This window comes from Diceros bicornis, chromosome 5 (genome assembly GCF_020826845.1).
Source record: "Diceros bicornis minor isolate mBicDic1 chromosome 5, mDicBic1.mat.cur, whole genome shotgun sequence".
NCBI classification, from domain to species: domain Eukaryota; kingdom Metazoa; phylum Chordata; class Mammalia; order Perissodactyla; family Rhinocerotidae; genus Diceros; species Diceros bicornis.
This window is the reverse complement of record NC_080744.1, coordinates 20,865,168-20,879,822: the sequence shown is the minus strand read 5'-3', so window position 1 is coordinate 20,879,822 and position 14,655 is coordinate 20,865,168. Positions and strand designations below refer to the sequence as shown.

At 36.9% G+C, this 14,655-nt stretch overlaps 1 pseudogene; it reads right to left on the bottom strand.

Annotated features, from left to right (window-relative positions):
- Positions 1 to 8,601: 8,601 nt before the first annotated feature.
- Positions 8,602 to 9,255, bottom strand: LOC131405296 (GTP-binding nuclear protein Ran-like; annotated as a pseudogene).
- Between the last annotated feature and the right edge of the window lie 5,400 nt (positions 9,256 to 14,655).

The following is a 14,655-nucleotide window of genomic DNA, read 5'->3' as shown; positions in this document are numbered from 1 at the left end:
GGCTCAGTTTTTACTTTCTTATCATTGTAGATTCTTAGAGATGGAATTCCTTGGTCACAAAAGAACAGCCTCTAGCCAACATTATTATTCTCATTAATAAAATATTTGATAATTGATCAGTTAAACTATCTTATTACTATTTAATTGAATTTTTAACTCAGAGATTATATATTCATATGTTTATTTGTTATTTGTATTTTTTCTATACAATTTATGTTTCTTACAATAATGGTATAAATCAGAATGATGTTTAGAAATAGAAGTCACACCGGACATTTTTTTTTCCCTTTGTTTCTGAATTTAATGGAACTGCCCAAATGGTTTAGCTGTAAAGTGTGTTGTTGACTAAAACCATGGGATTATAAACATAGCCTTTAACTGAAGAGCAAAGGGAAAATAACGTGCTTATTTTGCCTATTTTTCTTTTAGTTATCTTACTCTGCTATTTCACTGCCTTGTTTTAAAGAAAAAATTTTTAAAGAATAATTTATATAGAGATTGAAATTGTCTTTTTCTGTACTGTACCAGCATATGGAGCAAAGTACCATTAGGAATATTTTTCCTCACTAAAAATATGCATTCAGTTTAATATAACAAAAATTATCTAAGTTAGACTTCAATATACTAGGGTACGGAATTAATTACTCATCTACGAGATAGATCAAGTTTAGCATTTCATTACTGATTTTAACCGTCTTGGATATGCAAATGAATTTTGTAAATTTTAAAGAGAATGATTCTTAAAGTATCTAAAATAAATCATTTTTAAGAATTTTAGAAATACAATTCACATGCAAATATGTTATGTGCTAAGTTTAGCTATTTCTTGTCTGTTTAATAAGCAAGTCTGACAAAAGAGGCCAACTCAGCAACACTGTTAGCTGCTAGTTTGGTGTATGCTATCGATTTTATTTCTAAATCAATTATACTTTTACAAAAAACCAACAAACATGATGGAACATATCCAAGTAAATATTATCTTCTTCAATATCATAACCTGCAAGTTTCTATGCTGATTCTAATAATACTATCACTGCTTAAAATCTTTTAAAATCGTCTCCTTTGGAACTATCTTCACTTGTTCTAAAATGCTATCTTAAATATTATTAGTTGCAATTATACTTTGATTTTGCAAATCACAAAATCTTTTGGAGCCAGGTAGTTGCATTAGGATGTACGAGTGTTGTTCAAGCACTGCTTCACAAAAGATGACTCATGAGCAAGTGACTTTTTGATAAAGAATGCTGTCATCGGACATTCATATACACTTCATTATTTGCATCAAATATAATCTTTCAAATTCCTCAAAATTTAAACATAACAAGTTTGAGTGATCATTTAAAATTTTTTCAGTTATTTTGTGGTATAATTGACAAATAGGAATTGTATAGATTTAAGGTGTACAACTTGATGATTGGATATATGTAAATATTGTGAAATGATCACCATGATCAAGCTAATTAATATATCCATCACCTCACTTAGTTACCCTTTTCTTTTCTTTTCTTTTTTGTGTTGAGAATATTTAAGACCAACCTTCTTAGCAAATTTCAAGAACACATTATAGTGTTAACTATATTCACCATGCTGTACATTAAATCTTCAGAACCTATTAATCTTGCGTAACTGAAACTTTGGACCCTTTGACCAACATCTCCCCATCCTCATCCTCCCACCTCTGGCAACCATTATTCTACTCTCTACTTGCATGAGTTTGACTATTTTAAATTCTACATGTAAGTGAGATCATGCAGTATTTGTCTTTCTGTGTCTGGCTTATTTCACTTAGCAAATGTCTTCCAGGTTCGTCCTGAAGGGATGAATGCATATTTAGAGTGCTGTACTCATATTTTCCCCACTCTGACTCTAATAAAAAGTTTGGTACTAATGTGTGTAAAATATGAAGTGAAATTCTCAAAGACCACTGATGATCTCAAAGACCATGCTGTCACAAATGGAAGAATTTTCTTCTTTTTTAAGGTTGAATAATTTTCCATTGTATGCATATGTATATATATCACATTTTCTGTATCCATCCATATTTTGGCTATTGCAAATAATCTTGCTATGAACAGAGGAGTGCAGATATCTCTTCATGATTCTGATTTCAAATTTTTTTTGATTACATAACCAGAAGTGGGATTGCTGGATCTTATGGTAGTTTTATTTTTAATTTTTTGAGGAACCTCCATAACTGTTTTTCATAGCAGCTGTACCGTTCTACATTCCCATCAACAAAGTAGAAGGGTTCCAATTTCTCCACATCCTCACCAATACTTGTTATCTTTTGTATTTTTAATAATAGCCATCCTAATGGATGTGAGGTGATATCTTCTTGTGTTTTTGTTTGTTTGTTTGTTTTGTTTTTCTTGGTGAGGAAGATTGGCCCTGAGCTAACAGCTGTTGCTAATCCTCCTCTTTTTGCTTAAGGAAGATTGTCGCTGAGCTAATGTCTGTGCCAGTCTTCCTCTATTTTGTATGTGGGATGCCGCCCCAACATGGCTTTATGAGTGGTCTGTAGGTCCCTGCCTGGGGTCTGAACACGTGAACCCTGGCCACTGAAATGGAGCATGTGAACTTAACCACTACGCCACCGGGCCAGTCCCTTCATTGTAGTTTTGACTTGCATATTTAGCATGTATTATTCTTAGAGTTTTTGCTCCGTGTTCAAAAAATACATATCATATTCTTAGAAGAAACTTTATTCTTATTCAAATAAATTCACGTCCACATGTTTACACTCTGTCTTTTTTGCCGAACTTGGTTAAAAAATATAACTGCACATAGTTTGAAAAGTGAAATAAAATAGGATGTGACTTTTTTCTGGTGGATGTGGAAGTTTTTGGTTATAATTAACTAATGAGTTGTTTTTATGTAATTTAGTGACAGGCAACAACATTGAAAATATGTTAATTTAAAAAAATGAAGAAATTAATTACCAGTTAATTATCAATTACCTTCTCAGACATATAAGCAGAATTAAAGATTTGAAAAATGGCCTGAGGAAGGTGCATGTTGGGAATCTCTGATAATTCAATAATCTCTTGCTTCTTAGGTTGGATAGACTTACATAATGATCATTCAACAGGATGATAAAGCCATGATATTATGACAGGGAAGAACACATATTTAGAGTGTTGTGATTGTATTTCCTCCACTCTGGTTCTAATAAAAAGGTTGGTACTAATATGTATAAAATATCAAGTCGGATTCTCAAAGACCACTGATGGTCTTGTTACTACTAGAATAGTGGAGTCTTCAGTGAGAGAAGTAAGAGGTCAAAGTTATCTCCCTTAACCAACCACTACAATATTAGTGATTTCCAAGAATCGGTCATAGTTTACTTTTTTTCCATTTTTCCATCCTCCATGCTCTTACCCATACATACAAATGCAATCTCCACCTAAATATTATTGACTTTGGAGTTCATCTCTAGCGTTAACCTTGCTTGTGAACTCCAGACTTTTGAATCCAAATTTCTACTGGATATCTTCCCAAGAACGTTTCACAAGCACCCTCATAACAGTGTGTTCAAAACTCAGCATTTTTTTCAAAATATTTTCTATTGCAATTACTTCTGCCCCGGTCTAGACATTTCTCATTATCCAAAATTTCTTGCTGGGATTGTGGCAATTGTCTCTTAACTGGGTGCCCTGCTTCTTGCTCCCTAATCAATTTATTATCTATATTGAGTTATGTTTCTGATATACAAATAAATTTTGACATTTCTGTGCTTTAATTGCTTAAATGGCTCCTTAGCTCAATGTGACAAATTAGAAATTCATGACTGTAGAGGACTATCTCAACTAGGCACTCTGCACTCCCCCTTTATCAAAGTAGATGCTCTGCTCTAAACTTGCCAGCTTTCTCATGCCACTTTGCTTTTGTACATGCCTTTCTCCGTGCCTGAACAGTGCTCTCTCCGTGCTCTCCCACACTTGTCTGACAAGGAAACCAATAAATATTTTTTACGTCTCAGTTAAATCTCATCAATAAAGTCACCTCTGACTCCTCAAAGTAAACTTATGCTCCCCTTCCACACACCAAGGGTGCTATGACTTGCAATAGAGCCACTACTACCTTAATTTTTTATTTCTCAATTTTCTTCTCTCTAGATTTAAGCTCTCTTGAAGTAAAAGATCATGTTTTGTTAGCTTATATTTGCATTAATAAGTATAATGCTTAGCCTATGGCTGAATCTAGTACAATGATATCCAATCTCTTTGGGGGCCACCTTGGATTTGGATATATTAACATCGGTGGTAGGCTCTCATTCACCCATCACAGATTCAATTTGAAAAATTCCCATTTATGTGCTCTACATGTTGATCTATAGCATAATATTTTTTGGAAGAAAGGCTATTAGAATTTAAAAAAATAATCGAAAAGGCACAAGGTTTGGAGTGAAACCATTTTTGCTACAAATCCTTCTCTAGCGTGTTGTAATTATTTATCTTTGGACAAGTTACTGAACATTGAATCTTTAAAAAAAGACTCACCATCTATATACTGCATAATTGTTAAAAGTAAAATGAAATAAGATAATGTTTTTACCATAAGCTCATAGTTGTATAGCTTATTCATTCTTTTATTAAATGATACTTTAATATATAACCATCTGTATAAGTTGGATGAATAAATTTACACATAAAAGATCTGCATTTATAGGTACTAAGAAGCATACCATGGGGTTTCTTGGTATTGTCTTAAACTGTAATATCGCTGGAGAGGTCTAAGACAAAAATTAAATATTCTCTCTTTGAACATTTGGGTAAGCAAAGTTGAACACGTATGTTTACTATAGACTTTTTCAGTGTCATTTAAAATATGTTAATGTACAAAACTCTGTGACTCTCTAATGAGGGCCGTTGCATGAAGTATTTTCCCAAGATATTTCACTATAGAACTTTCTGCACGTGTTTTTCATGGAAACTCTTTTCACATTTCACAGAACACAATTTTTCTATAAGACTGAGTTTGGAAAGTCGTATTTAACTCCACAATTTCTCTTTTAGTGAGATATAAAATACAATATTCCATTATGAGTAGTAAAGAATCAGAAAAGAGTTTAGGCAATATTCCTGGTCATTTTCCTAGCACTGCATAGTAGAACTCCCTGCGATAATGGAAGTGTTCTGTAAACTGTGTTGCCCAATACGGCAGCCATTAGCATCACGCAGCTATTAAGGACTTGAAATGTGTGTATTGCAATTGAAGACCTGAATTTTTATTTTATTCCATTTTAATTGATTTAAATTTAAATTTAAATAGCCACATGTGGCTAGTGACTTTCTATTAGACACCTCAGTTCTAAGCAATTATTCTGTTGTGGACAATTACCACAAGTTAACTGTCATTAAGTAAGCGGTATGGATTAATTTTCCTCACTTTAACCTGAAAGTTGCATCATGCCCCAGTTTTTCTTAATAACTTTTTATAGTTCTATCATTCATCAATTTGATGAAAATCATTTTGAGTCTAGTTTAATTTCCTGCCACTGCCACTTCTTGGAACAAATAGTTCTTTAAGTTTATTATCCACCATGAATAAGGGCTTCCTGATCTTTATTCAGGAATTTGCCCAATTTCAGTGCTTTACCTCTTATCCACTATATCAGGGTTAGGCAAATAAATGCATTGGTAACTTATCAATTGTACTCATGTATACAAAGGTTTTCATCTTATTTCTTCTACACCTGCACCTTTTCGAATTAAAAGATTACCATTATGTGAATGTGTTATATGACTGTACGTAATGTTCTAGAAGTATATCATTTTATGTTGATTCAAGGCAATGTATTTTGGTTTGTTTCTACCAGTGTCATTAAAATGCATAAGAATTTGTTAAACATTTTTTTTTAGTTGTGCCAGCACAGAGTTAATAGCCTGGGAGTGGGAGAAGGATTGCAAACAGAAACAAACAGCAATAACAACAAAATCTACTATTATTACCTCTCTTTTTTCTGGATTATAGATAATTACACATAATTTGAATTTTGTGCTTTTATAATCTTCTATTTGTACTTCCCTACTCTCGATTTTGGCTTCTACTTTGCTGCTTATTTGCACTTAATTGTGAGATCTTATAATTTTTTTCATCAGTGTCTTCACTTATCAAAAAAGTTTGATGTTATCCAGCAACTTTAAAATTTCAAATCTTAGAGATTTTGTGGGTTGAAAAGATTATGATACATCCTGATCTCCATATGCAAATCCCAAATAAAAGCAATGGAAAAATGTTAAATGGCTCTGCTGAAGTTCGAATTTCTTCTGATTTTTTTTCACAATCATTCCATAATCCTGAGCTTATATCATATATTTAAAAGACTTTTAAAGTATTTTTGTGAAACATTTAAAACTTTAAGTAGGTTACGTTGACTTTTTTCCCTATGATCACTCCTTCTCTCTAATAACTTTAGTAAATTAATCCAACACAGTTTACTCAGATTTTGCCAAGGACTAGATATGTTGCTTTTGTCAGATCCCATAAATACTTCTAAAACTCATCTGTGTCTGGTTCTCTTCTTTTTCTGGGCACATTCCCAACCCCTTGAAGTTAGGCAACAATAAGTGACTCATTATGTTCAAGATGTTTTGGAGTTCATGTTTTGCTTGTGTCTTGTAGTTACCTCTAACCTTTGAATTATTAGTAAATTTCGATACTGGGTAAGACCTCTGATATTTAGAGTTTCATTAAACTATCCTATCCTGTGTGTCATCGCAAGTAAAAAACAAAGAGTTGAACTCCACAGTCTAAGAGTATAGATATGTTCAGCGTTAGTGGATAATGCCAAACAATTTTCCAAAATGATTTTATCAACTCACACTCCCACCAACAGTCCGTGAAATTTGCTCCATTCCAAACCAAAACACTTGGTTTTGTCAGTTAGAAAATTTAGCCATTCTAGTGGGTTTGCAGTGGTATGGCATTTTGGTTATAATTTACATTTTTGCAAGCTTATGTGTGATTTGGATAGCCTCTTTTGAGAATTGCCTAAGTCTTTTCCATTTTTTTTCCTTAATTGAGTTGTCTTTTTCTAATTAATTTTATATATTATTTAAAAATATATATGGATGTAAGTCTATTGTGGGATGCAGGTTTTGAAAGCATTCTCTCCTAGTTTGTAGAGTCCTCTTCTGCTCTCTTAACGGTGTCTTTTGATAGTTTTAATAAAGTCCAATTAAAAATATCTTACCTTATGCTTAGTGGCCTCAGTGCCTTGTTTAAGAAATCTTCAACTACTCCAAAGTTATAAAGAGTTTTTCCTATAATAAATTATTCTTTTCTAATATATGCATCTAAATTCTACTTTAGCTTTATCCCAATTTTGGATATGACTTAGTTTCCATTATCATTCATTCCGTATCATATCATTCCAATTTAAGTGTTACAGTAATTAGGGGTTTAATATAAAAATTAGAATCCACATGGGTATGGCAAGAGGTGGGAGAGTGAAGGCATAAAAGGCTGCTATTGGGGTCCAGAAGAAATAGTCACTAAATGGCGTCCATTGGAACATCTAGATATATTGGAGAAACGGAAGCTTGAAGGAAATCCAAAAAGGCTTCACATTTAGCCGTTAAATTAGGACTTTAAAGAGGAGCTCATAGATAGATCCGTGAACACTGCCATGAGGACAAAGTGAAGCTTGTGTGAAGCTCTGCAGAGCCCCTGTGCATCACAGAACCACTGCACCTTACCACCACGACCTTCCAAAGATAAGGGTTTCTGCCACGTTTTCCCTTTGCCCTCAATAAGGACTACACCTGGTCAGGATTCCTTGGCTGGTAAAGTGACCCAAAACCAACCTTTCATTTTTATAGAGTCTGAGTCATTAAGAATTCTTTTTGGGCCATTAGCACTCCTATTTGTATCAGTTGTTGCAGTTTTACATTACATTTATCACGTGACATCAGAGTGCTAAAATACTCCCCAGAGAATGGGTTCCAGACACATTCTTCCCTGCCTGTATTGTGTAGTGCCAACCCAATTTCCTCTTGATATTCCCCATCCGGTGTAAAGAGAGACTAAGCTGGGAGTCTTTAGCCACCAGCACTCCCAAACAATAGAAGGAATGAGTGCCTCAGTCCAGAAGAAGTGATCTGGGTACCACACACATCACCTCTTATGCTGCTCTGATTTACTTATTTTATATCATAAGTTCTGTGAGAAGCTCTGCTATCATTTTGGTTGGTCTCTTTTCCCGAAGAATGAAAGGAAGATTAGTGGGAAGAACTACAACGCCTGCTGCAGCTAGTCTCAGGAGTGAAATTGATACACATTGTCTTCATTTCCTATTGTACATTTGAGATTCCCTCTTTTCATTTTATTTTATTTTTTGTGTGATGTGACTGTACAGTCTTATATTTGAAACTCAAGTAGGAAATGACTGCATTCCAAAACAACTAAATGTGCAGGTCCAAAAAAATGAAGGTATTTTTTTAACTGCCACATTCACTCTGAAGCCCATTCATCTCCTTTGGCATCCCAAAGATTAAGCACATGTTCTGCTTAGCTATGTAACCCAATGACAAACACGCTGCACCACTGACATCATAGGATGATTGCCTATAAAACCAGACTTCTGACGCTGGGCTTCAGCTTCATTTTCTCACAGGTCATCATTCTCATAGGGGAGAGCCGTTGTTTGAGCAACCTCTAGACCATGCTCTACTATGCTGCCAAAGCTGGGTCCATGACAATGTCAAGGGGGCAAGAGCAGGCATGGTGACAAACTCCAAGTTAGGGTCTCCAATGAGCTTTCCAGCAAGCCAGAGGAAGGGCTTTTCAAAGTTGTAGTTACTTTTGGCAAAAATGTCATACTTACTGAAGATTCTTCTTTCGGTGGAAGATCATAGATTTTACCTTAACTTTCCTGTCCTTAATATCCACTTTGCTGCCACACAACATGATGGGGATGTTTTGACACACTCGTACCATATCTCTATGCCAATTAGGCACATTCTTGTAAGTAACTCTCGATGTTACATCAAACATAATGGTACACCAGGCTTGGATGTAATAGCCATCTCTCAGTCCACCTAATTGCTCCTTACCAGCTGTATCCCATACATTGAACTTAGTAGGTCCTCTGTTGGTATGGAACACAAGGAGATGGATCTCAACACCCAAGGCAGCTACATACCTCTCAAATTCACCTGTCAGATGACTTTTCACGAATGTAGATTTTCCAGTACCTCCATCAATAACCAATACAAGTTTGAACTGGACTTGGGGTTCTCCTTGGGTGGCCATAGTGATAGTCCTTCCAGAAGCATCTCCAGGCCTGTCTGACTGGAGATTCCCTCTTTTTAGACAGCATTTCTGCTGGCATAGGGTGCCCACCAAGATCCTTATGCCTTAGAATTCCCAAGACCTGATCATCTCGATCTTTGCAAATTGTTGCACTTGTCCATTGACTCCCAAAAATGGGCAAAGGAATACCAAAATACCTGTAAATGGATGACCTGGGTACCAAACATAATCCTTCCTGTCCCTACGTCTAATAACAGTCCTACCTCCTCTTGATAATTAGGGTCAATTATATTTTCCAGGCTGATAACCCCTTTCCTTGCTTGCTTTTCTCTTGATATAAGGAGGCTTAAGTGACCAGGTGATAGCCACGGCTTCAAGTTTCATAGGACTCTTCCTCTTCCTTCAGGGAAACGTTTGTCTCTTGGAACCAGGGCATCTAAACCCATATTACAATGGGAATGGCAAGTGCAAATTCCCCAAGGAAGACACTGAGTTTGATGCTAAGAAAGGCTACTATTACTTTTATCCTTGGCTACCAAATCCATGTTTATCCTACCTAGTGAAGACTCAGAAGCATAAAATGTCATTGATTTAGCATAAACATTGAATATTGAAAAATGCCTCACTGTCTTTGTAAGCTATCATATCCAAGCTGACGTGTCTCAGTTACACCTTCAAAAGACATTTCCATCATTCTGTCAGGTCAACAGCTTCTAAGAGGCAGTAAGATGGATAATAGGACGAATGCATCCTATGGACATATGTTAAATTTCACACTTTGTTTTCTGTAAAGAGGGCTTATGTTTTGTGAGATCATGGGTAAGTGGCTCAAGCCAGATATGATTCTATCTGAGGTCTTGCAGGGAGTCAAGCATACCCTACTAGATATATGTATTGACTCCACTTAAGGTGAACCACTGTCCCTTCCAATATGGATGGGATCCAACTTAATTAACTTGCCATCAAGCAACAAGTTGTCTCTTCAAGGGATAGTATCATATCAAGGGCTCATAATTAGTCTCTATTGCTGACTTTGTCAGCAGCAGTAGATAGGTAAACTTTGGAGATTGGAAGTCCATACAGTTAGATCCATACATAGTCTTTGTTGCTATCTTCATGGCTACTGCACTTATGAGCCTATCGATATCATTTACAGCCTATGAGCCTATTGTGCCAGTCCTGGGGTGAGCAATGACAGAGGCTGGTTACTATTAACTGACCAACCTTAATATATCTTCTAAAGTGGATATTTTTTGGTGAGTGTTTTCATGTGATATGAAGCTCTTTATACTTTGTGCCATCTTTTTATAGATCCATCCATGTGCATCTTCCCCAAACTTCTTTGCTCTCTGTTTTCCAATATTTCTTCTCCCAGGCTTCTGTTCAACCAGCCAAGCCATTTGACATTGCCCATGAGTCCGTAATTATTCTTCTCTTCCCACACCAAGTGGATGATCAATTGCCTTACAAAAAGCTCTTCCACTGGTTGGAGTGCTGGGGGTGGTGGGCTTCACTCACTTCTATTTTTTGGAGCTACTCCATGTAGGGTTGTAGTACTGCAGCAGCTCATTTTTGTCTATCATGCATATACGTCTCTAATCCATTGATTGGCCTCAATCAACTGATCCTAAATTATCAATGACCATCCCTCCCATGAGATTAAAGGTTTTAGCTGAGAGAGGCACCAGTGCAACAGTGCTGGCTGTCATGGTACTCTGGATCACCTTCTTTTGCAGCTTGCTTGTGGCCTCTATTTCTGCTTTTGCCCAATCTATCTTACAATGGTGCTGAGCCCATTCATCCTTATGACTTTGTGGGTCTGGAGAGAAATCAAATAATTATGGGAAGCTTTTCTGCATAACCTCTTAATGTCATGGTCAGGTTCTCTATCTATACCAGCACCTATTCACATGTAGGACACCTGTTTTAAAATCATGTATATTTATTCACTGAAGATAGCGTGAGCTTCATCCAGAAACCTAGAAGTCTCCATTCTGATTATTTCACTTGTGCTGACTATAAGCACCACATGGCACCTAGTCCAATCGTCAATACCTTTTAACACTATACAGTTTGCAAGGTTCTATGACCCAAACAGCAAAGCCACCTGCACCATAGACTGAATCTCCTGTACAGCCCTTTCATATCCTGTGTCCCATTCAAAACTGGCAGCCTTTAATGACATCAGGTAACTGGGTTGACCTAGTGTTCCCAAGTATGGAATATGCTGCATCTGGAACCTGCAGAAACTTCCTTGTAAGTGGTAATGTGCAAATTTCAATAATTTAATCTTTACTTTGGAGGGATTGTGTCAGTATGCCCTAGACCACTGAACACCTCAAAACTTTACTGATGTAGTGGGCCCTAGAATTAATGTCATTTTTTTCTGTTGCCCTCTGAAGTTCATGTGTCTTACCAAGGCCATCAGTGTACTTACCACTTCTTGCTCATCTGGTCTGATTAACACGATATTTTCAATATAGTGAATCAATGTGACCCTATAGTGTGACCCTACGTTCAATAATCCATAAAATGTTGGGTATTCAATTTTTTTCCACTGTACCTGAGTAAGTGGCTATACGGCCCTTTTGGGGAAGGAATGGGGAAATCATTACTCTATTCACTTGCTGTGATATTGCAGATACCTTCCTCATGGAGACTTGGTCTTTCCTGTGGTCATGGTTTCAAGTTTAAAACTGGCTCAATTCAAAAAACTGGGCAAGAGACTGATTTTTATAGGGCAGTTGCCTGCAACATCCTGGATATCTGTCCTTAATTCTTTTGAATGTTTAGATTGATCAGTTTCTTTATTGACAGCCCATTAATTTGTGCCTAGGGGCATAGTGATCTATTAACTGTCTCCTTAACTCTCAAGTGGTCCTGTCTCTTTGGCTGCCACTTTGACTTTCATACTGATTTAAGCACTGCCATTTTATATTATTTAGGGTTCCTATAATCCACATTGCTATCAGGGATCCCTGACCTGAAACAGCATCTCCTATTGTGTCCTATACCAATGAGTCACCACTGAGCTTCTCAGCGATGGTGGTACCCCTTTGCCTAGAACATTCTTTATTGCTTTGGTTAAAAAAGAAAGTGTCTTTTGAGCCCCCTATAAAATTTAGGCAGTTGGTGAGTTTTTTGACCTAGGTAGCACATCTACTCAAGCATGTCCATTTCTCTAAGAATTTTAATCTTATCTTCCACTGTCTTTTATGGAAATTCTGGCATATCTATATATTTACTATTAGCCATCACTTTCTCCAACTTCCGAGGCCACCCTAACAGGGCATTATTACTATATTCTGGAGATCTTTCTAAGATGATAAATCTTGTATCGTGAGAAAGAGCCTCACATCTATAAGCTCTCCGTTATCCAACTTTAAGTTCTTCCTCTATTTATCTAGACCATGGACACTCCCTAGGATCCTGCCAGTATATGATGGCTACATCTTGAAACTCCTTTCAGCTAAACTTCCTTGCATCTCTTAGTAGGCCCAACACTTCCCTGGGCAGGTTCTATCGTAGCTTAATTGTACTTATAGGCCTAGTGATCCAGAGGTTTAGTGATGGTAGATCCTGAGGAAGAGTCGTGCTTTCTTGCAAGTCAGAAGCGTTTACATAATCTTCAAGCAAGGTGGTGCACTCACCTTTAAGATGGTGTAGTGGTCGGTTTCTAAGCACCACAGGGTTCAGAAGAATCTAGAGATTCAAGATTGTTTTTCTTTTTGGTGAGGAAGATTCGCCTTGAGCTAACATCCATTGGCAATCTTCCTCTTTTTTTGCTTGAAGAAGATTAGCCCTGAGCTAACGTCGGTGCCAATCTTCCTCTATTTTGTTATGTGGGATGCCGCCACAGTATGGCTGATGAGTGGAGTAGGTCCGAACCTGGGATACGAACCTGTGAACCTGGGCTGCCACAGCTGAGTGCATGGAACTTGAACCACTCAGCCACAGGGCTGGCCCCAAGATTCTAGTATTTTGAAAGTATTAATTTAGATATCTTTATCTCATTTCTCAATGTCCCTCACCCACCCAATCAATGCCTTGAACTTGGTATTACATACTAAATGAGGTAGAAAATTCATACTCCTTTGTAGCTACCCTTATAAATAAATTTATAGATAATTCTTGGGTCAAATCCTTATCTTTTCATGCCCTCTGGCTGCATGACCAGGGAAGTGTTGAGCCTACTAAGAGAGGCAAGGGAGTATAGATGAAAGGAGTTTCAAGATATAGCCATCATATACTGGCAGGATCCTAGGGAGTGTCCAGGGTCTGGATAAATAGGGGATGATGAGAGTCTACATACATGTTGCCAAGAAAGTCCTTTAGCCTTCAAACTAAGACTTTTATTGGTAAGTAATCACCTTTAGCCTTTCGACTTTCCTCAATGCATTAGAAACACCTAGAAAAAGCCATTCAATTCCATAAGTACTATACTTTTTACTTACTCAAACTTCTTAAATGCCTGTTTATTGCCCCTACCAGTACATTTCCTTCCCTGGTATCCCATATCAATTCACCATCAATGAAAGTTTTAAAAATTTCATGGCTACTGTATTCTGTTGGCTCCCAATGTCCCATATACTCCCAGTAGGTCTTCCCTGCTACTGGTCATACAGCACCAGAATCCCATTTTTGTGTCTGTTTCCTCAGATCACTCCTGCCACCATCTGTCTTACTATTGTCTTTCAGAGATTGAGATTGGGGATTTCAGTAAATTTATTAAGTAGTGCCCTTGGGGGCCTATGTCAGAGAGAGAAGGAAGTAGGATTGAATAGAAGAGGAATTGAACAGTGATTCTGGCTCAACAAAGGCCTTAGCTATTTCTACAAGAATGTCTAATGTTTTCCAACTTGCAGCAAAGTTTATATCTCTGCATCAACCAGTTATTGGATACTGCCTCCAAGGAGGGATTGTGACTTTGGGCAAGGTTGCACACTTTCACTGAGAGAAATTTCTGGAGAGTGATTAAACTCAGAGTTTTCATCCATAGAAAAGCTTAGCTGTTAGGAGAACGAGAATCAGTCCTCAAAAGGGTATCTAAGGAGCATATTGCAACATCCTTTACAAGGCATTTAAGAAGACTAATGTAAGCAGGCAAACAGTTGTGGATTTTTGTATCTTTTCTAATTCTTATCAGAGGGCACCCACCCCAGAGGAAGTACTCGAATATCAGATAGACAGAATGACTTGTCAGATGGACAAATATCATGAGAGACAGCCTCGTATATGTAAGCTCTCTGTTATCCAACCTTAAGTTCTTCCCCTGTTTATCCAGACCACGTACACTCCCTAGGATCCTGCCAGTATATGATGGCTACATCTTGAAGCTCCTTTCAGCTATACTTCCTCTCCCTTCTTAGTAGACGCAGTACTTATAGATATAAGGAAATC